Source organism: Zonotrichia albicollis, chromosome 2, assembly GCF_047830755.1.
Source record: "Zonotrichia albicollis isolate bZonAlb1 chromosome 2, bZonAlb1.hap1, whole genome shotgun sequence".
In the NCBI taxonomy this organism is placed as follows: domain Eukaryota; kingdom Metazoa; phylum Chordata; class Aves; order Passeriformes; family Passerellidae; genus Zonotrichia; species Zonotrichia albicollis.
In genome coordinates, this window is record NC_133820.1 from 2,779,454 (window position 1) to 2,807,402 (window position 27,949).

At 38.8% G+C, this 27,949-nt stretch overlaps 2 long non-coding RNA genes across 2 annotated transcripts in view; both read right to left on the minus strand.

The window, feature by feature from the left end:
- Positions 1–10,985, minus strand: part of LOC113459823 (uncharacterized) — a 66,770-nt gene extending 55,785 nt beyond the window's left edge. Inside the window, exons 1-4 of the long non-coding RNA XR_012577693.1 lie at positions 10,568–10,985; positions 10,209–10,323; positions 7,040–7,117; positions 1,528–1,700 (exon numbers count right to left, since the gene is read on the minus strand). This is a non-coding gene — a long non-coding RNA (uncharacterized LOC113459823). The remainder of the gene's footprint in view (positions 1–1,527; positions 1,701–7,039; positions 7,118–10,208; positions 10,324–10,567) is intronic.
- A 5,145-nt stretch (positions 10,986–16,130) lies between these two features.
- The window catches only part of LOC141726490 (uncharacterized), an 84,098-nt gene continuing 72,279 nt past the window's right edge, over positions 16,131–27,949 (minus strand). Inside the window, exon 3 of the long non-coding RNA XR_012577695.1 lies at positions 16,131–16,300. This is a non-coding gene — a long non-coding RNA (uncharacterized LOC141726490). The remainder of the gene's footprint in view (positions 16,301–27,949) is intronic.

A 27,949-nucleotide genomic window follows, 5' to 3' on the forward strand; every position in this document is an offset into this window, starting at 1 on the left:
CCACATGAGAACAGAAAATTGGTTGTTCTGCCTGTGGCTTCATCTTCAGGGTTACATAAATGCTCTTGTCTCTTAATAGTAGATGAAAATGGAGCATTTAAAAGAGAAAGACATGGAGTTTATAAAAAAAACTCTGTCTGGATTTTCTTCATCAGGTAGAATAACTTTGATCACTAAAAGAATGGCATCATTGCATTACCCATTCTGTGATTCTGCAAATAATTAATTTTCTCTCCTTGTGTTTGACAGCTGTGAAAGAAGGGCTACCAATGGAGAGTTTCTCAGCCACAAGAAAGTTTTTTCATCACTAGCAGGAAGTAATGCCAGCCGGAAAATAAATCACCAGAAATTCCATGAGACTTCCAGGCCAAAAATGTAATGAATACGAAAAAAACATCCTACCAGAAACTCCAACATTGTGATTACAAATATAATCTTTACAAATATGCACACTTTTTATGCCATGTACTTTGCCAGAGAGCAAACTTGATAGAAACAAATAGAGTTATTATTTTTTTTTCTGCCAGAGCAGGTTTAAAAGCAGGTAAAGGAGGACATTTCCCCTTCAGAACAGAAATCCAGGACTCAACAAGGAGAAAAAGGCAGGTCAGACCTCACTTGTGGTGTCTTTTCAGGATATGAAATAAAGCAGCAGTTCATGTCACTTCAGAGGAAGCAAATGCCATAATATAACACAGACACAATTGATGGGCTGACATAAAAAAAATAAATCCATCCACAGATAAGGTTTGTTTGACATTGAGTCTGGGGAGCTGTGTCTGATGGCTCTAGTCTAACCAGATGATGGAAATTTTATGAACTTGGACAGCAGAAGTTTTGACTTTGTGGGTGAAACTGTGCAGCAGAAATGGTTTCATTTGATTCAATTCATTGGAGTATCGATTTTCAGGGTTGATGATTTATTAAAGTAACATTTGGTACAGTTGGATCTTCCAGTAATGATGATGCTGTGAGTGACACTGGAAATAAATCACTGTAAATCTTTAAAAGAATACGAGTGCTTAGGCAACAAATTGGGTGTCCTGGATTTGGAGAAGCTTGGGAATTCCTGCTAAATCATATAGTGACCTTTTTTCTTTTTTTCTTGTGGAACTGCTCTCCTTTTTGACAACACTGGACAGAGAAAAAGTTTATTTAAACATCATAAGGATTTTATAGCCTCATTTTTTACCTAAATAGTCAACTGAACATGCAAAGTGTGAGGTACACATTTAATTTACTTCTTCACTACTAAACAATCATGTGTGAAAATCAGGCAACCGAACAACTCACCACTGGTGCAAACACTTACCTACCTTGTGTGGAATATAATTCAACAGTTTAGAAAATCCCTGGGCACACAAAAGACAGTTTTGTGTCCTTAAGTAATCTCCTTTGTGTGCACCTGGCAGGTGCCTCCCAAATATTTACTCCTGAAGAGGCTGCAGCTTCACAGAGCTGGAGGATTTCCCTTCCCTGGCACTTTTCCACTGCTTTACCTGCTGACAGTTAATTTTTAACACTCACCTTTGTAATTAAGGCTGCACTCAGAAGCAGGCAAGTCCTCCCATGGGGAAATGAGTCAAACCAAGATCACCAGCACTCCCCACAGCAATAATGCTGCTGCTCATCAGGCTGCTGCTCCATAATCACTGTCAGACTGCCTGAGATGGGATCTCCAACAGAATGGAGTCCACTCTCTGTGGGAAACAAAGGTACAATAAATGCTCAGTAGCGCTGCACATTATGAAAATGCATTTCTACAATACTAAATTAGAGGAATTTAAGAACTTCACAAATGGATCATTACTTTTTTTGTCACCCATTTTTTTTTATTTGCTAAGGACAACTAGTTTATCTTGCTTTGTAATAAACTTTTTTTCCAAACCCTTTTTTTTTTTTGGTGTGTGAGGGACTAAAGGCTGACCTATAACTGTGAAGGAGCCCTAAGAATTGGGAGAGATCATTTCTCCCCTTGGCACAGGCATCACTGGCATCATGAAGAATTACAGCAGAAGAACAAGAGCAAGACAGAAACACATAAACAGATTAAAAGCAGAAGTGATTATTTTTAGTAATTAAACATTTCTTCACTGAAATTACATTAAATGCAAAAGCAGCATGAAAGGTCAGGAGAGATTTTCAAAGAGTGCTCCAGAGGAAGGGAAAGGGAAAAGCAATTAAACACAAAGATAGAAGGTTATGATGCATAGATGATTATTACAAACAAGTGGCTGCCAGCAGCAAACTACATTGTTTTGAATGTTTAATTAATAAAATAATCTTTTTCAATAACCACTGCCACTGGGGAAGATAGATTGGAAAAAAATGTGCAGGAAACACAACAGACCCATTTCCTACTCCTGTGCATTTACATATACATAGAAATCTGAAAATGAATTTTGTCTTCAGAACAACAGGATCAGAAGGAATAGTGATTATTAATGACACTGTTCAGGTCATGTTTTCTTTTAAAAAGACACCAGATTTGCCCACACAAACGTTTGGAGGCACTTTTTTCTTTGCTTTGTTGTGGATAATAGTCAGAGGTAGAAAAGGCAGCTGAGGGAAGGAAGCAGCACCCTTAAAAGGAAAAATTTAAATTAAATAACCACATTTATTAAAAATGTGGTTACTTTTTTTCTTGTAACTTGTATATTAGACTGCTGTCTGTTTTTATTTTTTGGGGCACATCAAGTGAAGTAAATGCATGTAAAAAGTGATGACCAACATGTCTGGTTGCCTTTTTTGAATGTAAGGAGGTAAAAACTGTGCTTGAAAAGTACATACTAATATATGGATATTTTTGAATGTCTTAAAAGATGGATATTTTTTTATATTTGTTTTCTATAATTGCAGGGCCTGTAATTTTCATGCATTGACAGCTCCTGTGATACAGGAGGTTGCACATGCTGACAGTTGGGGCAAGCATTTAATGATTGCTTTTGCTTGATCTTTGGACATGTGAAACAATTGTGTGAGTGCTTGTGTATTTTGATTAGCAAATGCATGACTTAGTTTTTGTTTGTTAAAAGATGTTTCATAAAGTACTTTTAATGGTTATTGTTCATTTATTTGCTTTTGTATTTATTTTTACTAAGAATCTTGGACGTGAAGAACGTGCTTTAATATGTGATATAAAGTGTTTGGGATTTTTTGTTTGTAAAGCACTAAAAAATTCCAATTCTGTGACAAGGCTGGTTAGAGCCTGTTTTTAATAGTGCCTTTTAATTGTGGGCTCAATCTCTGTATGGGCATAACCCACATAAGAGGTGGGTTTGACGATGTTGGTGGGGTCCCTTCCACCTCAGAACTTTCACAAACAGGTGACAGTGCATTCATGTGAATAACACCCTCCTTTATGCCCTTGAGAATTGAAATTGAAGGTGGTTTTTTTCTCTTCTAAGAGCAAAACATTAGGCACAGGACAGAAGGCAAAAGGAGCTGGGTGAAGGCCCAGTGTGTAAGACCCAGCCTCTCTCCCCTGCTCTTTGCTCATGAATGTTTTGTTGTGCCAAAACTTTCCCCTTGTGCCTTCAGCATCAGCTCAGAGCAAAGCTGAGCTGCTCAGAGCTCTGACACCACCTGTGATGAAAGCAAGGCCTTGATCAAAAGCAGATTTTAGACTCCCAGCTCGCTGCTCTGTGCAAGGCAGCGACTTTGTCACGCTGCACGAATCAAAAGCCCCGCTGGGTGTTGTAAATAAAAACACTTTAAACAACAACAACAATAAGGAAGAAAAGGGTCTTTGATCAGGCTGCAGTTAATTGATTAAAATGTCCATTTCATTGTCCTTTCATGTCTAAGCTACAGTAAACAACATGAGAGAGCAGAATGCAGTGTGCAGTAGTAGAAAGGAGGCCACGAAGGAAAGCCTGGCAAGTAAACAAAGATTAAAAAGAAAGGGAAAAAATAGGTTATACCCAATAAATACAGAAACCTGCTGTGCTCATGCCCAGAAGCTTAACCCAATTCTCCAGCTATGCCACTGAAAGGCAGGGGAATTAAAAACCATCAGCAAATCACAAGACTCATATTTGCATTTATTTTCCTCACTGTAACCAAATGAAACCTTTCCTACCAAACCCACAATGTGATTTGTGCAAAACTAACCTCATATAATGCTTCCAATATGAAATGGATTAAATACTGGGAAAGGATATTGACTTTCAATCTAGAGAAATCTGAAAAAAATCCTTGTCTTTGGTTAACAAACAAACCAGGCTTCCCACTCTGATGGAAGTGGAATTGCTATAGCTGCAATTTCTCTCTCACCTGAGAGGTATCAGGATGGCACCCAAGTTCCAGATATTCTCAAAGATGCTCAGATATTTAAACATCAGCAGGGGCCAGTGAAACACTTGAGGATGCTCACAGTAATCAGTTTTCAGGCTCCTTTTCTGTGCAATGGAAGAGCCACACAATCCCTCCTCCTCCTCCTCTCAGGCAACTCAGCACACTGGTGCTTCAACTTCTTTGAATCTTCTCTGTGGAGAACCAAGGCTCCCTCTGTGGTTCAGATAAGAAACCTGGAGACACCTGTCTCACCAAAGCCCATCATTTTTAATTATCTCTCTCAGCCTTTCTATTAAGAAGGGATCACAACTTCATTAAACAATCATGTTCAATGCTGGGCATGACATTTGCAAATGGATAAAATAAAGTGAAACAATATTCTAGAGTTTGCATTTTTACCTTTGCCTAAAGAAGGGGAGTGAAGTCCCTGAAAAGCATAAGATACTCAAAATACTTTAAAACTTGAATTTTATGTGTCAAGGCATGCAAATCAATACACAATGACAGACAAAGCAATTGGGAGGCGAAGCAAGTGAATTGTGCCTCTCATGTTACACCTTGGCTGAGTTTTATCAAAGAATAGAAAAAATAACTCCAGAGATCCTATTTTATCTTGCTGAGCTAAAATACTTGTGAATACAGTGGTTTTAAATGAAAGTAATGATACTTTTTCTGAAAATCAGTTGAATTGCTGTCACTTATATCTTTAACCACTTCTGCAGCGACTGATGCCTTGCAGCCCAAACATCCACCCCCAGTGCCAAGCTTGATCTCTCTTTTTTTCTCATTTAAAGCCCAAATGCACATCCCCAGTCACTTGGATTTGGGGATTATTGCCTCTTGCTTGCAGTGCTGGATGTGTGAGCTGTGTATGACTGGCTCCCTTCTCTGAAAAACACGAAAACATCACTCTGCAAACACTCAGAGCTGCCCAATATCCCACCTGAGTCACACTGGGCTTAAAATACAAAACACTGATCCTGCCAGCACTTATTGCGGCTTGGGAAAAAGTGACTACCATGAATAAAAGCCCCAGAGAAATCTACCCAGACAGTCACCACTCCTAGCACTAAATTAAATTATTTAGCAGTATTGGTGTAAAGATTGCACATTCTGATATCTAACAGGTGCAAAATCTTCTGGCATAACATGACAATTTGCCTGAAGTATTCCACAATTTCCATTTCTTCTCTGTAACAGTGCAAACAACTCCTCCACCTTGGAAAGGCAAACAAACAGCTGGGTACAACATATTTACCAGCAGACCACTAAAAGCACTTCTGTTCAAATAAACAGAATTGCAGCAGCAAACCTCGAGATAATATGGACTTTTATGGAGTTTTTATGGATCCATTAGCTTGAATAGCTGCTGAATTTTTGAACTAGAATAACAGATTTGCATATATTGCCTCGAATTCGCACCTTGCAAGGTCTGTTTCCTAATTTTGAATGATGAAGGCAGCAATGTAATACCAGAGTGTGCCTGAATAGTGCATTATATGAACTGTAATACTTTTTATTCTCTCTAATTTATTAATGTGCCATACTTCAAACAGCAGGGGCTTTTTCAATCATCTCATTGAAGTGTCAAAGATGCTTAGTACAAACATTTCTAAGATATTAGTTATTAGACTGTTCGTGCATTTTATTTTAGCAAATAGTGAAATCACACATTTCAATTTAATTTTAATGTTCAATTCACACAGAACATTTTCACACAGTTTTCAAATCTTCTAATATTAGTCAGGCATAATCTTCTGGTTGGAAAGATCAAGCTTACAACATTTCATTCCCACAAGTAATGCAAGTAACTTCATTTAAATGAAATCACTGCAGAATCATTTTCATTTAATTTTTTAAAGCACTCTTCTCCTCCTACAGCACAAAAAAAAGTGTAAAGGAGGATAGATTTTCACCTAAGCACAGTTAAGCACTGATAAAAATTCTGGATTTTTGGGGATGAAAGTGAAGACAAACAAGGCAGATTTTCCAAAATCAAAACAGGACCTCCTCTTATCTACTTGTTCTGTGGGGCCTTCTTGAATACAAACAATCTAGAATATTTTTATCAATATAAATGGGTATTTCCTTTGCTGCAGAAGAGTAGTTTTTTTAAACTACCAAGTTATGTATATAAATGACCAGGGAGAAAAACAAGACCAAAAAAAAGAAAAAAATCTGAGACAAACACAAGTAAATTGCCAGCTAATCTTTAAAGATTTCACTTTAGCTAAATTACTGTTACTGATCTTAATTATCCAAACGGCTCCATTAAACAAATGAGATGTCTGAGAACCACACAGGAATATATGTTCAGATTTTTCTCCCTAAATTGTTTGATTAATATGCTACAAAGCTAATTAATCTTCAGGGAAAGCATAAGAGTTGTGCCTCGTATTGCACAGGTTATCTCTTGTTCACTAGTAATACACCCAAAAGAACTTTTAATCTAAAGGGTGCATTCATTATTCATGTGTTTTCTATTTAATATTATATTTTAGGACTATCTAAATATTGGTGATCTTTCTCTTAAACACGACTATTTATATCATAAATTTGATGATTCCAAAATACACCAGAGAAGTGTAGACAGGCTTGCAAAGTCCTACCTCAGGAAAAATTTGTAATGCTGTCAGAAAGTACAGAACTGAAAACTACAACATTCAGGTTGTAGAAATGGAATTTTCTGAACAGCAAAATTTACTTATAACTTTTTTAATTCCTAAAGCAAATTAATTCCTACCTTTGGACACACTGTAAACGTTGGGGATGACACCTAAGAGGAAAATTCTTTCCTCTCTTGATGGGTTGAGCAGAGAGCCTGCATATGAAAAAATGGGAAACAAGACATCTGAAAGACCTTTATAAAGCAGAATTATTACAAAACTTCATAGAATCATCTTAGATTGTCCTGTGTTGGAAGGAATCTTAACGATCCAGTTCCAACCCCTCTGCCATGGGCAGGGACAGCTCCCACTGGACCAGGCTGAAAAACAAAGTCTGTGATAAACTGTGAGAAAAAGCAGTGCAAAGTAGCTTTAATATTCTCTACTATAATGAGAATTTGTAAGATTGACAGAAAAGTGAATTTACTTTTTACAATCATCAACATTAATACATATGCTACATGTGATAATATTTATATCAAATTGCATCATCATTCCACTACTTAGGGAAAATTTTGCTTGCTGGCTCTTCAGTGCAAGGAGGTGTAAGGATTAATTAGCCCTGTGAAAATGCACATTCTGCTAACTCTGTTTTTAAGTCGGGGAAGTTTCTCATGGAGGCTTGCTCCACTTCATGTGAAAGTGAAATATGTGCTGAGCTTAAGGGCTAAAGATTTAGAAACTCTGCATTTCCAAAAGGAGGTCAATTAAAAAAAAAAAATATCTTTCTTCAAAGATGCATTGAGCTGAATTGTATGTGAAATATGTGAAGAAATAAAGCAGAGTAAGAAATTATATCATCTAAGTATATTATCTAGGTGTTCAGCTACTGATGAGATTTAAAGCAAATTTTTGGCTAGCAGCCAGTTACAGACTGCCACATTCAAAAGCTTACATGCAATTTGTCATATTTCTGTCTGAGGGATGTTTTAACTGCCTGTGTGTGACAATAGTGATAAAACAGCAGATGGGATCAGAGTTTACTGATCCAACTACACACACTTATGGGAGAAAAACTTCAGAAAACCATGCTAATAAAAAATTATTTTCTGTAATCACAAAATAAGACCTGACATTATGCAATGTACCCCTGTCTTTTAGTACTTTGAGAGGATTTCCTACTGCATTTTTTTTCTCTCTAATCTATGTTAGCCTACTAAAAAAACCCCAAATGAACCAAAAAAGCAGTTTAATGCCTTATGCTTTAATAACAAAAAAAAAAAATTAAATTACAATTTTTGCTCTTTTAGAGTTTTGTATCGCTACAGGAACATACTATCAAGATAGCAGTAAAGATTTTTCTTTTGCAAAACACACCTTTGCAATTACAGAAATTAATCCCAGAGCTTATCAATTAGATTTGTGTGCACATACAGAAACTCATTTTCAAGCAAAATATTTGCTTTAATTTTTTTCCAGTTTTCATTATAATAAGAGTTCCCGGATGATAAGGAAAAGCTGTTGCAATAACAAAGCAGAGAAGCAGAATATATAAAAGCAGGAGATGTTCCTTTTGATGGTAAATTTCTTTTTTACATTAATATCTATGTGCTGAGGTCACTTGGTGTGTTCAGCCTGGAGAGGAGGAGACTGAGGGGAGATCTCATCACAGTGAGAGGAAGAGGAGGGCCAGGCACTGATCTCTGCTCTCTGGTGACCACGATTTTGGATATTTTATCAACTAGGATTACCCAATGCTTCAGTGAAGAATGAAGAGAAAAATCAGTAAAAGAGTTAACAAATATAACGAGTGAAATGCTAGAAAGGTGAAGGAAAAAGGACAAAAAGTCAAGTGAATCAGCACTTCAAGCAGAAAGGTTGAAGAACCAGACATCTCTGATATAATTGGAAGTCTCGAAATCATTGATGTTACTTTGTCAATGATGGAAATAGAATCAAAGCTGCCGCTTGTACAGAAGGCCAGCATGCATGGAAGTGCACAGAGCCTCATCCTACAAAAATCCTTTAAATGTGGCATGGAACAGGGTGTGCTGGGAAGGAGGGGGAGAAAATGCTCACAGTGAGGCCTAGTTGGGACCAAAATGGGCAGAGGAAGAAACTGTAGGGAGGAAAGGAGGGTTGTAGTGTAGACTGGGCATAAAAGAGAGAAAATTATGGATAAAGGGATAAAGAGAGAGATGAGAAGGTCAAAAAGGGGACGGGAATTCAGAGCATAAGACGGGCATTTCTAAACATGTGTAGATGTCTAAATTGAGACATTCATTCAAATTCAAATGTCCTGAATAAATAAATGTATATTCAAATATATTTATATATATTTAAATATATATATACTTGAATATATATTTAAATATATATATATATATTTAAATATAAAAATATATAGGTTTGTAGATTAGTATATGCATTGATACCCCCTGTATTATACATACAGGAATTTCTTGTAGTCTCCCACTCAGAAAGGCAGTGGTTTCTGTCTCAGGGTGAATGCCATCAGCCTCCTTGGCTCTCAGCAGGCTGGAGCTGAGCCAACAGGATTTTTCCCAAGTGGCTGACGGTCTGCCCAGGCTGCAGAGACACCCTGGTGCCTCCTTTGTGTCAGGACATGAGGAGAAGAACAGCCACTGTGATTTGGAGGTGAATAGCAGACTCAAGAGAGGACAAATTACATCCCAAAACAGCTTAAAAAGTACTCAAGAGGTCAAGAAAACACAGACAAAAATTTGTAACAAAATTCCCTTTGGAAAATGCAGCGAAGGCTATTGCTGGTGTTTATTTTATATATTGTTAAGGCCTTAGAAAGAGAAGGTTAAAAAAAAATCATAATGCTGGCAAGGTTATTTGGGGTAATGCAGGAAGTACAAACTTTAGGTGAGATGGAGCTGAACTTTTTCTATTTAACTTCCTCACAGTGAAGTCAGTGCTTCTCAGCTTGTGTTTTTACAACTCAAACCAGCCCTGGGTTTATTGCTCTTAGAACTAAATTCTCAGTACTTCATACACAGGGACAGAGGTTACTGTATCTTCCACTGGCTGAAAAAAATTCACCCCAAAAAAATTAACTATAATTACCATTTCTAAAGGATGCAATATGCTGGAACAACCATTTAATTTCTAGAGAGATGCATCTAAAAGTCACAAGCGCTCCCAGTTCCCTTTAGACAGGACATTTCTCTGTAAAACAACACAACCCCTCAAGGCACACCTGCCCTTGCTCTACAGCAAAACCAACCCAATCACAAAGCCAAAAGTATCCATGAGATTACTGAATTTATCAATTCTTACACTGCAGTTTAGCATTGATGTCTCTGATCCCATCACACCTCCAGCAGGCACAAAATGACATTTTCTCTTCAAATGTGTCCAGAGCTCCATGAAGAAAGGGGGATCAGGTTTTCATCTGGGAAAATGGAACCCATGTTCAGGCCGAAAAGCAATATAAGAATCAGTCAGGCTCCAGAGAATACTGAAGCTGAAAAATAAACTGGTTTCACTGTGCACCAGTGATCAGAAGCTGACATTTTATTTACGGAAGGCTCAGAAATTTCCTTTTAAACAACAACAGAAAAAATTTGGACTTATTAAGTTCAAACAGCCAAAAAAGTCTCAGTGACAAATTAAGCCTTGCTAATTATTATACCCACTTCTCCTCAGGGCTGTGATGGTCTGGCAAAGACCATGGACTAAGGGTAAATTCTTCATACAGCAGAAATTCCGACACGGATGTCACATGTCAGATTTCACTCAGCACTACACTAAACTTCAGTACCTGCATTTAAAAGGGGAAAAAAAGAAAAAAAAAATAAGCCCCAAATGCTGCTGGCTTCAAACAGAGCTTGTCATTGTCTGTAAAGATGCTCTGTTTGTCAGCACTTCTCATTTTTGAAGCCACTACTGAGCCTGCAAGAAATGAATTTCTGTGGTTGAAACACTGAACAGTGGGGAAGCTTCAGGAGAGGAGCACAAACCTTACATCACATCCATTTTTCTTGCACTTTGAAGCAAACTTGCCAAGGCAAATTATTTTCAAGGTGAGGGCCTAAGTTAACAAATAAATATATGTTCTTTTTATTAAAGCTCCATTAAAAAAGGAAAATTAAATTAAATATAAATTCTACATTTTGTCAGAAATGCCAACTGCCTTCTGCTAAGGTGAAATCTGTCTTTCCTCTTCCAAACTGCTTTAAGGTAATTAGAACTCTAATTCCTTTTATAACTTAAATTAGGATAAGGTAACTGATGATATTCTTAAGATTTTAACAAACTTGAAAGAAATAAAAAGCTGTTTAGGTAGTGATAAACAAAATTACTATAAATGGTACCACTACAACAAATGAAAAATTGAATATTTTGAAGATAACTTCAGTACTTGAAAATATTTAAAATTCATGTGAGAAGCAAATGAAATCTCTGTCCAGGACCAGTATAAATGTCCTGTGAACAAAGGTCCATTGAGTCAGATGGATGCCTGTAATTAAATGAGAGGTGGTTGAAATCACTAGACCTTGTTAAATATAAACATGCTTTTACTATCTTTTTTCCCAACTTCAATTTCCATTTAAAAAAAAATCAGAACTATTTGGGTAAAATCTGAGAAATGTAGGAGGGCATGTGAGAAGATCTGACAAACTGCCTTCTGAACTTGAAGTATTCTACTTCACGATATCTAATTTTTTGTGTTTCCAGAAAAGGAAGATTTTAGTGGCTCTGAAAGACTCCCTTAATCCTCCCACTGACTCTATTTCTGCCTTCTGAGAGAAATGCTCTTCCTTGCACTGAGCTCCTCTCATCCCAGGAAGTGACAGAGCCACATCTCCCCCAGCTCCAGGTCCTTCATAAATATTAAAACAAAAGATACCATGGGAAGGAAAGCAGAATACTGGAAAGGACATTTGAGGAAATCCTCTTAAGAATTACTGAAAATACCTCGGAAGAAGAAGAAGGAAACTGGGTCATATCTTCCCCATTTCTTATTCTTTACATTTCAGATAAAATATTTATTTTAAATAGTTTAATAAAGAAAACAGAAAGAGGAACCAAGGAGAACTTGTAATTTCTCAGGAAATATAGTTTCCTAAGCACTTGAGAGGATTTTTTTCTTAAGGCAATGGAAGGAGTTAGGATGAAGGAGAGAAAGAATATCTGAAAAAGAGAAATAAAGTTTTGAAGACAGATAACTTACATTCTGACAGATGAGGGAATTCCTAACTGCAGTCAGAATGCATTTTATCCATTTTACTCGAATTGCCTGGAGTAAAGCAGTCCTGTAAAGAATCAGATATATTTTCCTTTTTATTAATTTTTTTTTATGTTAAGAATCTATTTACCCTTCACTTAGTATCTTGGTCTTTGCTAGATAAGGGGAAAACAATACAAATGCAAACCAGCCAAACAAATCCCAGAAAAATTCATATTTACATCAAAATAATTTATATAAATTTTTGAATAAAACAAAATGCATACATAAATGAAAATGTCAGACTAGCTTGCTTCGCTTTTTGGCAATTGAGAGTTTTGATGCAAGAAATGGATGATTAGGAAAGATACATAAGCTGAAAAATTTACATGGATTTCACATAAGATAATTAAAAAAAAAATCCCTATACTTTTATCAGTACCAAAAACCATTTCAGACCTACTTTGTGATATTCTGCAAAGATAGCTGAAAAAAAAAAAATCTATTCACAACTCAGGGGAATACAATCAGCCCCCACCACAGAGCAATTTTCTTAAACACTTGGTTCTTTCTATTTCCTTTACAATACTCTGTGTATTTTAACAGTTTAAACTACACTACACTCTTACTGTAAATTTATGTGTACAAACACAAAAGCTGGGACTTTGTCATCTCCTCTCTAAGGAAATCTCATTTTCCTTTTATTTGAGAGAACGCTCGAGATTCACGGCTTGAGCGCAAGAGTAACTTCCCTGCAGGCACCATGGAATCAACCCCCAGAAATTCCTCTGGTTTGAAACCCCTGCCATACCAAAAAACAAAGAGGAAAGACAATGACCAACCACTAAAACTGCACCACAAGGTCAGAAATGAGCATTACTGAGCAGAACAAGAACGAGAGAAGGATGTTTTCTCTTTCTGGTAACTTGTGTGGGGCTGTGTTTGGATTTGTGGTGTTTTAGTTATTGCTCACACAGCAACGAGGCTTTTTCTGTTCCTCACACCATCCTGCCAGCACAGCTGACCCCAAATGACCACAGGGATACCCCAGACCTTTCTGAGCAACAAAAGCTGGAGGAAGAAGAGAGAGATGATGTTCAGAGCTTGGCAATCTTGATCCGAACAGCCCATTCCATGGGAGGGAGCCCTGTTCTCCTGGGGATGGCTGAACCATGGGAAGATGAATGAATTCCTTTGCTTTGCTTTAGTTATTAGGTTGTCCTGATCCCAATTCACAAATTCTCTCCCTTTTACCCTTGGAGTTCTCTGCCCCATCCCTGTGGGGAGGAACAAGTGGCTGAGGGGAGCTGAGCTGACTCCAGGGATAAATCACAGCTCGTTCTGAAGCCCAGAACTCAACTGCGCGCACGAGTGGATCCAGAGAAAGCCACAGCTTCCCACCCCATGGGATTCAGCAGGCAAGCTGCCACACCACATTAACACCTCCTAACAGCTCAGCTCAGATGAGTTTACACACATTCTGAGCCAAAAAAAGCTTGGCTGACCTCAAAAGGAGGTGCTCAGACCACAGTGAATAATATTCATGAGGCTTGGTTGGCCCAGAACAAAACAGCACCAGTGAACCACAACTGTGTATGAATGACAAATCAATTTGCTGGGAGCTGCTCTGAAATAAGATATTTCCTCTAGAGAAAGGTCACACCTTCAGAAATGTCTCCTTTGCTTCAGCAGTTACCAGGCAAATAACGAGGAGTAAAATCCCCCATCATCTCTGAGGGAAAACAAAAGACTTGGGGTAAAAATTCGTAGGTGGACCTTGTAACCCCAAAACTGAGAGCCCTTGGAAAGCAGCAGGCTGTCCTACCCAATTAGGATAAAAACAAATGGTGCTCTTCCAGGAAATGGAGAGCATAAATTTATGATAAATATTGTTTGGGATGAATAATTTACCCAGCTCTAATTGTTAAGTATAGGGCTCTGGAACATTATTGAGGAGGAGCATCCCATAAGACTCTAATAATAGCTGAAAAGAAGATAATATCAGGCACATTTAGTGCTAATTACACATTAATTAAAAAAAACTATTTAATAGGTACTTTCCCATCTATTTGTTTAGGAGTTTTACAGTGTATTTCATGTACATGGGACTGGAAGACTATCTAGTGATAAAATGTACTGGAAATGGGAAATTCAGGCACTTTCTGGGAACATCACCTGTTTTCCCGGAAGCCTGGGTCACATCTGTGGTAGAATTCCCTGTCTTCCTGATGTACAAAATAATTTTTTTCATAAATAAAAGATTCAGAAAGAGGGAATCCTACAAGCAAAATTAAGCACCAAGATTTGATGTCAAACCCACAGTAAATATAGAGCAATTAAAGGGCTAAAATAAAATTTAAAAAAAAAATCAGCATTACTGTCCTTTCATATTTCAAAACTATGAGCAGCCATTAAGAAAATGCTGTACCACTTTTACATTGGATTTTATCCTCATTTCTACTCCTGTGGCTCCTGTGTAGATCAGAGGAGAGCACTGATTTTGGATGCCATAGAAAATCATTGTACCACCATAAGTTCTAGGTTAAGATGTAAGATGGGCCACAAGTCACAAAACCAACACAGAAAAATCCCCTTTATTTCATACTTCTTTTTCCCTAATATTAATAGTGGTTTTCCACTAATAAGATTCTCTTTATTTACTAACTTCTTGTAATAAATTTTAGTAACACTGGAATAGAATGAACCCCTACATTCTGCTTATGGGCTGATATTTTACTTTTCCCACTTCTGCATTACAGGTGCATTGTGCCTGCTTTTTTGTGGGGGAGGGATTTGCAGTTTTAGAATTGCAGAGCTCAGATATCTTATTTCTATTTAACTGTGACCAATTGCAATGCAGAACAGATGCAGCAATAGAGCTTTGGATAGCAGCTTCACAAATACCACATATGTTCTTTTACACTTTTAATTAGCACTTCCTTCCAGAATATATGCAACGAGATTATTTGAAATCATGGAAGTCCCACAAGACCCTGCACTGTTATTCCACGCAAATCCCTTCTAACACGTGCTCTCCATCTCCAAGGTGCAGAAAATACCTCAGAGCCCTCCATTAATGTGCAAAATGCCATTAAAAGTACTCTCCATTGCCATTTACCTGAGGGTGAGATAGGCAAAGCAGCTCATTGGGCAGCTTCTCTGGGCTTTCTTCAATTTATTTCAAGTCTTCTGCAAATTTCCAGATTTTCATTGCTGGTGGAGGAGCACTGAACAGATCACAGCACATGGTGGGCGCCCAGGTGCTGGATTTGGTGCCGGCCTGTATCCAAACTTTTTTAGGTAGATCTAAATCTCTCCACCATGCCAAGGTACATAATCCATTTGTAATAAACCTTTGTGATTGCACTTCTGCCTTAGACTGATACTTGGGACATTCCTGTGGCCTCCCGCTCAGTTTGGGAATTAAAACTTAATGTATAAGTAATTTCATAGCAATTTATCTAATTATTTTCTTCTGACTATCTTGGACATTGTCACTTATCTTGCTCCCAGCTCAGTGGCAGCATTAACATTTACACTTTTCTCTGAGGGTGGGTTCACATATGTTCTTTCCTGAACTGCTTCTGAACTTGACAAAGTCTTGATAAGCAACCAAATGCCATTTGGGATGGGGCACAGTGAGCCAAAATACAATTCTGTGGGAAATATGATCACTTTTTTTTACAGACTGAAAGGAGCTAAGTTTTTTTTCTGCGTTATCCCAGGAAAAGAGGACGATAATCTTGATATCTAGAATTGTTTAACCAAATCTCTCTTCACACACCAGCAGTCAATCCATGGTTGGAGTCATCCAAAACTCCACTTCTTGCTGAACACAGCCCTGAAACCCAACTGTTGATTTCACTTATATTCATGTTATTATACAAAACTACCACTCACAGATGCTACCAGATAGAGCTGCAGACAAACAGAAACAGATGAACGTGGAGATAAATGCATAACACACATTTAGATACGGGGAAGAAGGAGAAAAATAAAACACAACACAAGCTGTGATCATCACCATGGAACTCACCTGAAAAATGGTGATATCAAAAACTCTCCTGGGGAATATCTTGCCTGAGATCTGCCATGGAAACTGCAGTGTGGCTGTGCCATCAGGGCTCTGATCTTTTCCAAAAGCAGAGATGTGACAGGCACTGCCACCCCCTGCCACTCGTTGACAGCTTTGGGATGTATGCTGATGGGGAAAATGCAAATATTGAGAAGTTTCATCATTTGTTTTCCTTGAGAAAAAGAAGTTATGTAAAATATCTGCTTGCTTCTTGGTTTTTTCCTGTCACTTCTCTTCAGCAGCAGTACAAATAACCTAAATTTTACAGCTTTGTTCTTGGGGCCTGTTTTCCCTCTGACAAATACAGCAGATGCAATTTTGAGGTGGTTATGTGACCCTATGAACAACAATAAAACAAAGGCAACTTGTTAAACCAGCTTAATAAGGGAAATACAAGCAAGGTTAGTTCAGTTTAACATCATATTTTACACCTTGCCCAAAGAAGTCATAGAAGCCCCATAGAAAGCACCAAAGGCTTCATTTCTTGAACAAGAACTCTCAATATTTCCCTTTTCAGCCAAATCTTCTCATCATGTCCACAAGTGTAGAAAGCAGGATGGATGAATTTACTTCAGACCTGGTACCTGGTATCAGAATTTGGCTCTGCATGTTGGTGAATGAGATCTAAAGGATAATTGCCCCATGTGCTAATTGTCTTCATCAAAGCTGCACCAATCAGTTCTTTCAACCACAGAGAGTAGAGCCATTTAAATATCTCTTTTAGTGAATGGTTTCCTTTGCAGGCACACTGGCATGAAGTGTGTGTGAGCTAAGAGACAGCATTTTTTTTGTTAAAATGCTTTTCTCAAAATAGGCAATGAATATAAAGTGCAAGAAAGTCAGAACTATCCTACTTTTACTCAATGGTAGCTGTGCCATTGACTTCCTGACTTTCTGGCAATTTTATTCCCCCAGCTTTTAAAAAATTGTTCTGAATGCTCATCAAAAAGCTCGTGGTTTTGTTTAAAAAGAAAATGAAACCAGGATAGCCCAAAGTGAAGTCACTCTAGAAACCCAGAAGCACCTGAACTATAGCACCACATGCTGAGCAGTAGGCACAGAGCCCCTCTATTTGTAGCAGCTCATCATGAATGGATTATGGAATGGATTACAGCCCAAACACTGTGTGACCTCTGAATGGTCTGTAAATGCCCAAATGAGAAACCTCCATAAATCAATCAGCTGTGTTTGAAATGGCATTCTTGCTCCTGCTATTGCTCATGTCAGAGGAGGGCTGGCGCTGTCACCACGCCACTGGAAAAGCCATCGGTGCTGCAAGGATTTGGTGTCACACTGCACCAGATGTCTGTGGTGCTAAACAAAACAGCTTCAGAATAATCCAGCAGGATAAAATTCAAATAAATCATCAGGCATTCCAGTATACCAGGCCTACAGCATTTTTCAGGGCAGCGTTCAGAACACTCCCTTTCCACCCCCAGCATTTTCCCTGTTGAACCTGTTGAAAAAACAATGTCTACAATTACAGGGTCATTTGTTATGCATGATATAATAGACTGCAAATATAAAAAGGCATTATCATTACTTTTGTCCTTTGTTCTTCCAGGCCAGAATATTGCATAGTTCTTTACTTTGACATTTATTGCTTTTAGATTGGTAATAGAATGGTTTGTGTTGCTCATTATCTTGAATGATGATAATATTAGAGTTTGGGGAGCCTGCCTTCCCTGTTAAGTAAAGTAAAGGCTTCATATAATTTACCAAAGGTTATTACTGGACAATTACCCACAATACAGTTCAAGTCTAATAAACGTTAGCCACATTCACTCTTAAACACCACATCTGGAGTGTGGTTCCTAGGAAACTGCAGAGAATGATTTAAGGCATTTATGTGCCTGGAAGGAGGAGGGGAGTTTATCTGTGCATATGCATCTACATGGCTTTATATGGGTTTTTGGTGTTCACTAATTGATATGTGGGTTTGGTGTTTATTACTGGGTGTCCTTAGGGAAGGGAATTAATTGAAAGATATACCTAGCTGGGAGTCTGAGACTAGAATGGAAGGGGAGGAGGGATAAAGTATAACCTCAGTTTTCATCCTCACTATTGGGAATAATGGAGTAATTTCATGTTTAAATTCCTAAAAATGGCATCAGGTTTTGGCCTGAACCTTTACATAAGCTCTTATACAACAGCTTAAAATATTAAATTTATCCATCAGTAAGGCATGAAATTCAGAGCTGATTTTATCCTTCCATCCCTTTTATCACTGACCATGGTCAGCATCTCCAGACCAGCAGAAAAACCCTGTTCTGGACACACTTCCTCACCTGCAGCCAGGTGTGGCTCCATTCCTGGGCAGAGTGACTGAGGGTTTTCCACCTGGGAATTTTGACAATCCCCTCCATGTCTGAGACTCTCAGATGTTTACATGAGTACAACACTCTGTACACAGGCACACACATGTATGCAAACAACATTTTTTTTTCCCTGTTCCTTTTCTGTTTACTACTCCAGTTTGCCTGCAGCCATTTATGTTCAATTTATGTTTATCAGTTCATTTCTCTAGCAGCTGCACTTTCAATGAAATGTTTTTATTTGGTGCCAAGTAATAGTAGCTGGAGTTATTTGCCCTATGAATCTTGGTAGATTAGTTTTTGTAATTTACATACATATCCAATTGCTACCAATTTCCACTGACAGTTTTCTCTTTGGACTTTGTTTCTTTTCTATTTTTGAACTGTAACAGTTTCAGAGGTACAGCTCTCTGCAAACTTTATGATATGCCCTGCATTATTATAGTTATCTAGTAATGCAAAAGTGAGAGAAAACCTTTAACTCAAAATGTTAAAACAGTCTGCAGAAAATGAAGTTAATGTTTCATGAAATAAATGTCATAATACAAAAAAGATATATTTTAATGGAAATTTGCTCAAAGCTTGGGATGTTTCATTTCTGGCTGACACCAGCTACTATTCTTCACATGAATCACAAAGCCCAGAGTGATTAGGGCACAGGGCAATAACTGTGCAAGTCCCCAAACGTGCAGCTGTGATGGTGTGAGTGCCACACCTGCAGTGGGAGCACACTGATGCCTGGGATTCCTGATGCTGCTTGAGCCAGAGAAGCCCTAAAACCAGGATAATGCTCTCCCATGCTGTGCTACAAAGGCTGGAACAGATGCTCATGGGGAGCAAGGAGAGGCACACAATTGCTGTTATTACATCTCTTGGTATTGCAGGGGTGGCAATTCACTTGGTATCGCAGGCAGGAGGGGCACGCCTGCAGCTTTGCTCAGTGTGGGCACAGCACAGGCACCTCCAGGGTAAGGAGAGGCTTTTCCAGGAGCTGCTGTGGGGTTTCAGTGAGCACAGAAACTGCACAGACCCATTCAGCCCCTGGACACAGCGAGCCTGGTCTCCACCTCCCATCCTGTGCAATTGGATGTGATGCCTAAAGGTTCCAGCTTTTACACGTTTTTCATGGCTCTGTAGACTATTAATATGTGGTTATACAGCTCCTGATATTTTTCTCTTAGAGTAATCAGCTAACCTTGCAACACATTCCTGAAATACCATTTACTCTTATTTTCAAAAAGACCTCCTACAGGAATAACATTTTGTTTTCCAATCTGAGGAGAAACAACAAGAAATGGGGCAAAGAAGCCCTGAACCAATTCCAGTGGGGCAGTATATGGGGGAAAAATCAGCTAAAAATTACCTAATCAGCTGTTCTTCTAATTGGACAATGCTATACATGATAGATATGTTAGATATGATAATTTGTTAAATTTCTACAAAAACTGTAGAAATCCGACACCGAGTGTGCCCATACTCCATAACTGTGGATTCACCTGGGAGCCCCCAACAAAGAGCTGCTTTTTTATCTTACCATTTTACCACTGTTGCAAGGGTTTTTTATCTTTTGATATGAGACAGCACGTGCATAACAAAATCTCAATGTGTTTGGTGTGGGGCACAGCTTGGTGAGCGCAGCTCATGATGCCTGACAGCAGGGGACCTGCAAACAGAATTTTTTGCCAAAATCTGGAAAGCAGCAGGTGCTGGGGACCTGGAGAAGGCACTGAAAATTGCCCTCAGAGCGTCCCTCCCAGACCTGCAATAACACAGAGGGAATTCATGAGGATTTTCAACATAGCCTGAGCAACTTAGAGATACAAATTAAATCAATGTGCCTGTTACTTCCACCTGCTTTCAAGACTTCAACTTAATTTTAAAAAGCACAATGGCAGCATGCATAATGAACCGGTCCAGACTTTCAACTTGGCTTGTCCTCTGGGCTAGAAACAGGAGTGAATTGCGTTGCACAGAGAAGATACAAGGTAGCAGACAGCTTTCCTATATGAGAAAAGAAATTAATTCCTCCAGGTCTGTGTATCTTGGAAAAAAAAAAAAAGTCTGAAACTTTTCCTGTACTGTCATCTCTCAATAAATGAAAATAAAAAATTCAGAACAACTTGTGATCAAATCTAAGCAATAAAAAGAAAAGCAGCTACATTTTGATGAACAGTGTCGTGTTCAAAAAAACAAGAGGAACCTTCTGATGTGGAGTTCTACAATATAGCATGTTCAAAAGAGAAATTTTTTTTCTTTCAATATTGAGGCAGGATACTCATAAAGCTGGGGAGACTGCTCAGAATCTTATAACTGAGCTGCACATAGGCTGGAATTCAGCCAGGAGAGAGAGCAGTAACTCAGCAGCCAAGCTCCATCACCAGAGAAGACTCTAAGCCAAGCAAGGGCCAGTGCTATTGATGCTGCCTTCCCCCAGATGGACACTGGTGACGAATGCATTCCAAATGCCAATAATCTCGACCTTTGTTCAGTGTGCTACAAGCTTTGCATTGCATTATTGGCAAACACCTTGCTGCTCTCTGCCATTGGGTGCCTGCCCACCTGGGCTTGCGAGCATTTCTTTGTTTTCCCTTTCCACTGACTATTCTTATTTCCCCAGTGTCCAGGCAAACAGGGCAAACTTGACAAATTAAATTGACCTTGATGCCTAAATACATTTTCTTGGTCCTGTTCAGCCCTTTTTAAATTAAATTTCTACTGGTAGGTATGTTCATGTCAGTTTTTATTAGTTCATTTTCACATAGCAGCTCCCAAAACATGGGGAAATTCTCTTTGATCTGTTTGTGCCATTTACACTTCCACATCCCCTGATCAAATCTTTTAAAGGTTTCACCAGCACTGTGCACCTCAGTTGCAGGAGCTCCTTGCTTTGGTTATCAAAGTAGAGTTTTGAATTTATCCTTCTATTCCTGCAATCACAATTTCTAGTTCCATTCTTGTCCTTAGATCATTAGTTCCATGATTTAAAACAACAGAGAAATCAGCTCAGTTTCTTTCTTATCCTGGGAGAGCCTGAACCTACACTTCTGCCAGGACACAGAATGGCACTAACCTGTTACAACAGCCCTGATTTTAGAGCTGTCCTTTCCAGCTACAAACAACAGAAAATTCCAATTCTCTCTGGTTCAATTAATTGCATTCCTTTTTAAAAAGTGGCATAGCAAATTCAATCATTCAGGCTTTTTTGACACACAGCACCAGCCACGATGCTTGAAACAACATTGAGCACCATAGCAAATCACACACCTTTGCCACTACAAACAGATCACAGCAGCAGCTTCAATTTGCCATGCAATAAATATATTTCTATTTAATCCACATCCCTCTCCTGCCTACAAACCCTGCAGGAACACAGCTGCAAAGGAGCACCTGCTCTGCTGACTGCAGGAGCCCAGTTTGCTTGTGGGAAGGAGCTTGACAGATATGCTTGGAATTCAGGCAGTGCATTTTTGCCTCTCATGGTTGGTTTAAAATTACATTAAAGCAATGAAGGGTTATTGATCACTATCAAAATAAAGTATCTAGTTACATGTAAGAAATTGAGTAAGCAGGGGTGTGAGCAGAAATTTATAGTGCTCACATATGGGGAAGTGATATTCTAATGTGTGCTGGCATAACAGGGCTTGAACAGGAATCTTACAACTGGAAAGAAGTTTGACTTCCCAAAGGGAAATGATTCAAAGTCTGGCTTAAAAGAAAAAAATCTTCATTTCCTGAGGAAAAAATGTCTTACCTGGAAGATGTTTTGAACCCTAAGGAAACAAACACATTTACCACCTGGGGAATCTTACTATAATATGTCTGTTTTACTAGCTAAAACAGATAGAACCATTTTCATTAGTAGACAGATCTTAACATAGATTTCGAGTAAAAACTGACACTACTTTCACACATCAGAACCAAGCTCAAATAGGTTCAGAAAAAATGTTTTAGAATCCTGGTTTTAGCTAATTGGATGATTTATAAATAAAATATCCCCCTGTGCAAGAAGAAGATGAAGAAGCAGGAGGAAGGAGGAGAAAGAAGGAGGTGAAGAAGGTGAAGGAGGAAGAGGAGGAGAAGAAGTAGGAGAAGAAGAAGGTGAAGAAGAAGAAAGTGAAGAAGAAGGTGTGGGAGCTGCTGCTGGGAACATCAGGACTCTGTGCCAGACAGCTTTTAGCACAGCCTTTAATACTCTGAACTCTTCACCCTGAAGGCTGATGTATTCATGCAATAAACAACTTTACAGCTTAAACAACTGCTCTTGTCTCTTTGAAGACCTAAAACCCCCACAAAACTCGCCAGCTGTGATGCCAGCAGGGCTGTGCACATCACCAGGCACAGGGGCTGTCTGGAAATGCCTCCTGAATGGCTCCTCCTGCCTGGGGGTTTCAGCTTGGGCTACCAGGATTGCCACCAGGAAGAAATTGGCTTTTCTGTGCCTACTGTGTCACCCTAAATTACAGCCTAACTGCTCTGCCCAAAGAAGTTCAGATGAGTCGTTCAATGCTGCTCCTTTCCTGTCACTACCAATGTGGGAAGAGATGAGAAAAGCAAGGGTAGAGCTGCACCTACTGGAGAAGCCTGAAGTCATGTGAAATTTATTCTGCCAGATAGTTATTGACTCAAAAGATCAATCACACTAAGACAAAAAGCTGTTATTTTTATTTGCTGGATTAGGTTTTGATTCTAACTCCATTCTTGTTAATATTCAAGGAGGTATAATCTGTGTGAAAACTAATGGGAAATGAATCACTGCGTTATAACAAGAGAAGTGGGAACGCCGACCTGGTTGTCCAGAAATCTGATTTGTGCTGTATACTGAATGCTGTTCAGGGGGCTGCAGTACCTCATGTGAAGGATAAAAGTGAATGCTTTATAGACATTTTTATGTTTAAAATAGGCAGCATCATTACAAATGCAGTTCTCACAAGTTTCTTTTTCAATCTAGTGGAAACACATTCTGAAACCTGGTTTTTAATTCAATATAAAACAAAGAAACAGAACTAAGCATGAGTTATGTTTCTTCAGAATATTCCCCTCAGTTTTATTCAAAATTCCATATTTTGAATAAAAATCATATTATTTTAAACCCTGACTGGTTATTTTGTATAGCCAAGTCCAGAAACCTTGGCACTGCTTCAGGAAGACATAATTGTGTGAATCCTCCTACAATTCTGAGTTGTTAGAAAAGGGAAATGGACCTGGAAGGACATATATTTAATAAACAAATTAGAAACTAGGAACTAGAAGATGAATCATTCTTTGTCTTTGTGTTTTAATTGATCTTACTGCATCTCTCAGCATTAACTCAGCTTCTCCCTCAGCTATCCATGGTTCTCTAGAACACAGAGAAATTCCCCACATTCCTTCCTTGGTTTTGAGACAAGAAAAAGAAGAAGAAAGGCATGGCACAAACTCCTGTAAATCTTTTCATTTCCACAACTGAAACATAAAGGGGCACACCTCAATGAAAGTACTCCTATAAGGTAAATATAACCGAGTGATAGCCCCAAACTAAATCCCAAAGCAAAACTACTTGTAACAGACATGATGGAGCTGATGAGTTTCCAAGTTCAGAAAGGAGTTGTCCAGATTTTGTTGTTAGAAGAAAGGAAAACTGCTACAACTAAAATAAAAAATATAAGAATAAATTTAAAAAAATAATCCACCAACAAACCAACCTCCTCTTAACCAATTTCTCAGTAAAAGTAGCTGTTATACCTAAACATCATCACACAAGTAAATTCTTACTTTTCCTTTCACTCATGCCTGTTTCTGTGTATTACAGGTATGAATTTCACACAACTGGAAGACAAAAACTTGCCAGAGATAATGCATGCACCACATGCAAAAGCAAACAGCAGTATCAGAAAGCATTAAAGCTTCATTTACTCATGTCTGCCGTATAGATATTGTAGCAACTTCATGGGTACTCTCCTTACCAAAATAATACTGTATGCAGGATTAGAGCTTCTGAAAGCAAATCTGTTGTTCATGTGCAATGGAAATTTCTGAAAATTATTTTCTTTACCATGCCACTGTCTCTCTCTTTCCATTTTTTCCAGTTGATGGCTTGCAAACATGAATCTTTTACAGGAATTTCATTTGTTTCAGACTTTTTAATGCAAATCAGGTACTTTAGTGCTTGATGTGTAGAAACAAATCAAGCCCATTTGCTTCATTTGGGTAAGAATAATTTCATTTCTTGAGTTACTACACCCAAATTTAGCAGCCTACTCTTTTAGGTGATCCATCAACCCAGAAATGTCAATCCCACATCCAGGATCTCTTTTCCTGTGTCATCCCTTTGATCCCTCACTGAATATGTTATTTGTCATTCTTTGTACCAATTAATGAGTAGCTTACAAATACATCTGCTGCAAAATAGATAAAAAGCTCACTGCAACCAAAGGTGTGGTCACACCCTCCCCAAGAGAAGCACCTGGCCAATTTTATACTCTTCACTCCCTCTCTTCAAGAGCAAATTCACTTTTCTTATTTACCAGCAAGGGACTGTGACTGGTAGCACAGAACATGCAGGACATGAATTAAAGTTCCCAATTTGCAATGACCTTTACATCAAAAGAAAGGCAGAGTGGTTTTCCCAGGAGCTGGAGTGTACTTGCAGCTCCCATTTCAAAGTCACTTCGTCATCTTTGAAGAGAAAGTCCTTTAAGTCCAGGAGTAATGCACATTTTCATATTGCTTTGGGATTTGCTGTGCAAATCCCACACAGTGCAGTGCTCGTGGTTCAGATCAGGACTCACTTGAACAACGCAAATCTAATATGCCATCCCAAATTGTTCTGTGTTCACATTTCCTTCTGTGCCTACCTGAAATTTAAATTACCTATATAACTCTTCCCAGACAGGTTTTAATTATTCACTGGTTTAAATTATTCATATTTAGCAGAGTCCCTGCATAACACCCACTGATTTTTTTAATAAAGTAATTTTACAAATACTATGGGCCTGTAAAGTTAGAAAAGGCCTTCTACATTCCCAAATCCAATATGCCACTGCTATTAGCCAACATTCATCTACCTTGCAGTCAACATTTTCACATAACTTCCACTACAGAATTTTCTTTCAAGGATCAAAATTCTATTTTGTCTTGTAGGACTGAAAGAGAGCCATGCCCATGAGCATCTCAGATGTAGTTAGCTAGCCAGAACCTCATTGCCTCAATAATTTGGTGTTTTAGGAGATTTTGGGACGTTGACAGAGCTGAGCCATCTGCTTCCTACCACTGAGGCTTCTCCAGGGGCAGCTGTAAGGCTCTGTCCTGCAGGCACACCTCCTGTGCTGACCTCTCTCAAGCTGCTCTTTCATTGGCTTTAAACTGCCTGGTAGCGTCCATACTTTTTCTTAAACTATAAAATAAACCACAAAGCATTATCTAGGCAAAAAAAAATTTAAAAAAAATTAATCTCTTTTTCAGTTCCATGCTGAAATTCAAGTTACTGCAAGCCATATGGCTGCTCTTCTCCTGCTCCAGGGATCACTAAAACAGGGTGCCAGGAGAAGTGGATCAATGGGCATTGACTGTCTGGAAGGAAAACAGGAGGTGACATCCCTGGGAAGGTTTAACTCCAGCACTGCCTCCTGCTGTGACAGAATCCAACATTTTACCTGGGCACAGAGGTGTATTCTCACAGAACTCCCACACAGGCCCTGTCACCTTCATGCTCCATGCAGGAGACTGAAGGACAGATTTTTATAACGTAGTTAGATGGTTTATTTTTTGTTGTTTGCTCTCAATTCCCTCCACATCTCTGCTCCTCATCAATCCACCAGTCCAGTGCTTGGATCACTCTCCTGAAATCAGAAATAGAGCTGTCCTCTCTCTAATAGTGCTTGGATCACTGTCCTGAAATCAGAAATAGAGCTGTCCTCTCTCAAATTCCCTCTACCATCCCAGATGAGCTCAATAACCATTCCTACTTTTCCCACTTAACTCCAGTCAGTGCCTGAAACCTCAGCCTGCCCTCCCCTCTCTGTTGCCACAGTTCCAATTCTCCTGAGCAACAAAAAAGCCAAGTGAATGGTAAATAAACGAAGTAATTAAATCAAGACAAATTAAACAGGAAGGTTTAATTCCCTCTGTCCTGGACAGTCTGGAATGAGGTCTGACATCTTCAGTCTGACTGTTATTTAAAATCCAGGCAGGCTTTTTTACCTTGGCTGAAGGAGGAACGAATCACTGTTGATGTGTTCATGCAGTTAACACCAAGTAACACCAAGGTCCAGGGTGGAGTGTGTGAACATGTTTGTATCCAGTAACAACTTCACATTTTAATTTTTTGGGGGTAGATTTTGATAAAATGGTGATGGATTGCATCCAGCTTTTCACACCACTGAGACAGGGAAAGCCAACAAGAGACTACTCACTGAAATTAAATTTTTAGTGATGTTTTTTGTGCCAGGAAAAACAAAACCAATATGAAATAGTTTTATATTGGGTGTCATATTAATAAAATGTCAATACCCAAGCTTAGTTGTCTGGTCTCAGAATAACAGGGTCCTCCTGCATTGTATCTACTTTAGAGAAATCAAAACTGTCAGGACAGACAACCCCAAAGCAAATTCTAGGTAATTCTGTTAAAGCAAAGACTCCTCTGGCTGTGCTGTCTCATGACTCTGGGTCTCCTAAAGACAAAGGATTGCACAACAGACTATAGTCAATGCACAGATATCAACCACCAAAACCAGCATCCAACTCCTAGAGCAACTTATCAGGGAATTACAGCAACATAGGCCTTGAAATTTCATCCACATCCAGACCACCTGCTCAAACAGAGGTGCAACTCTGTGAAATTACCTCTTTTCCTTCCCTTGCTCATCCTCTAGTCCAAGCAAGCAAGACCTCCTAAATTCTTGCCTCAGGGCAACTACATCTCTTCAAGAAGTTTCCCAGGATTTTGTTTGCTTGTTTGTTCTGTTTTGCGTTCTTGTTTGGTTTGTTTTGCTTTTGGGATTTTTGGGGGGATTTTTTTGCTTCTTTTTGGGGATTTTTTTTTTCTTTTTTGACGGAGGGAGAAGCAGTTTTAAAAACCAAGATTTTATTTACAGAAAGGTTTCTATTATAACCATTATATATATGTTTATTTATAGAAGTGTCTCTGTTCGTTTCAACAATTCCCACACAATATTTGTCCCAGAGCACCCAGGAGCCATAATGATGGATGTGTAAGAGATGCCCTGGGCACAGCATTTGGCCCTTTGCAAACATCCCTTCCCAGGACCCTTTGTTTTTTGTTTTGCTGCCAGTGGCAGAGCCTGCAGCCTGAAATGTGGACTGAGGCAGGACTTGGCAGGCTCCAGGTGGGAACGCAAGCACTGCCTGCCAAAGCAGCACCCTGACAGATTATTCTGCTGTTACCCTTTCTCTCTGCTGGCGGGCAGCAGCAGCCCAAATGAATGACCTGCCTTTGTTCCTCACAAAAGAGGGCAGCACAACT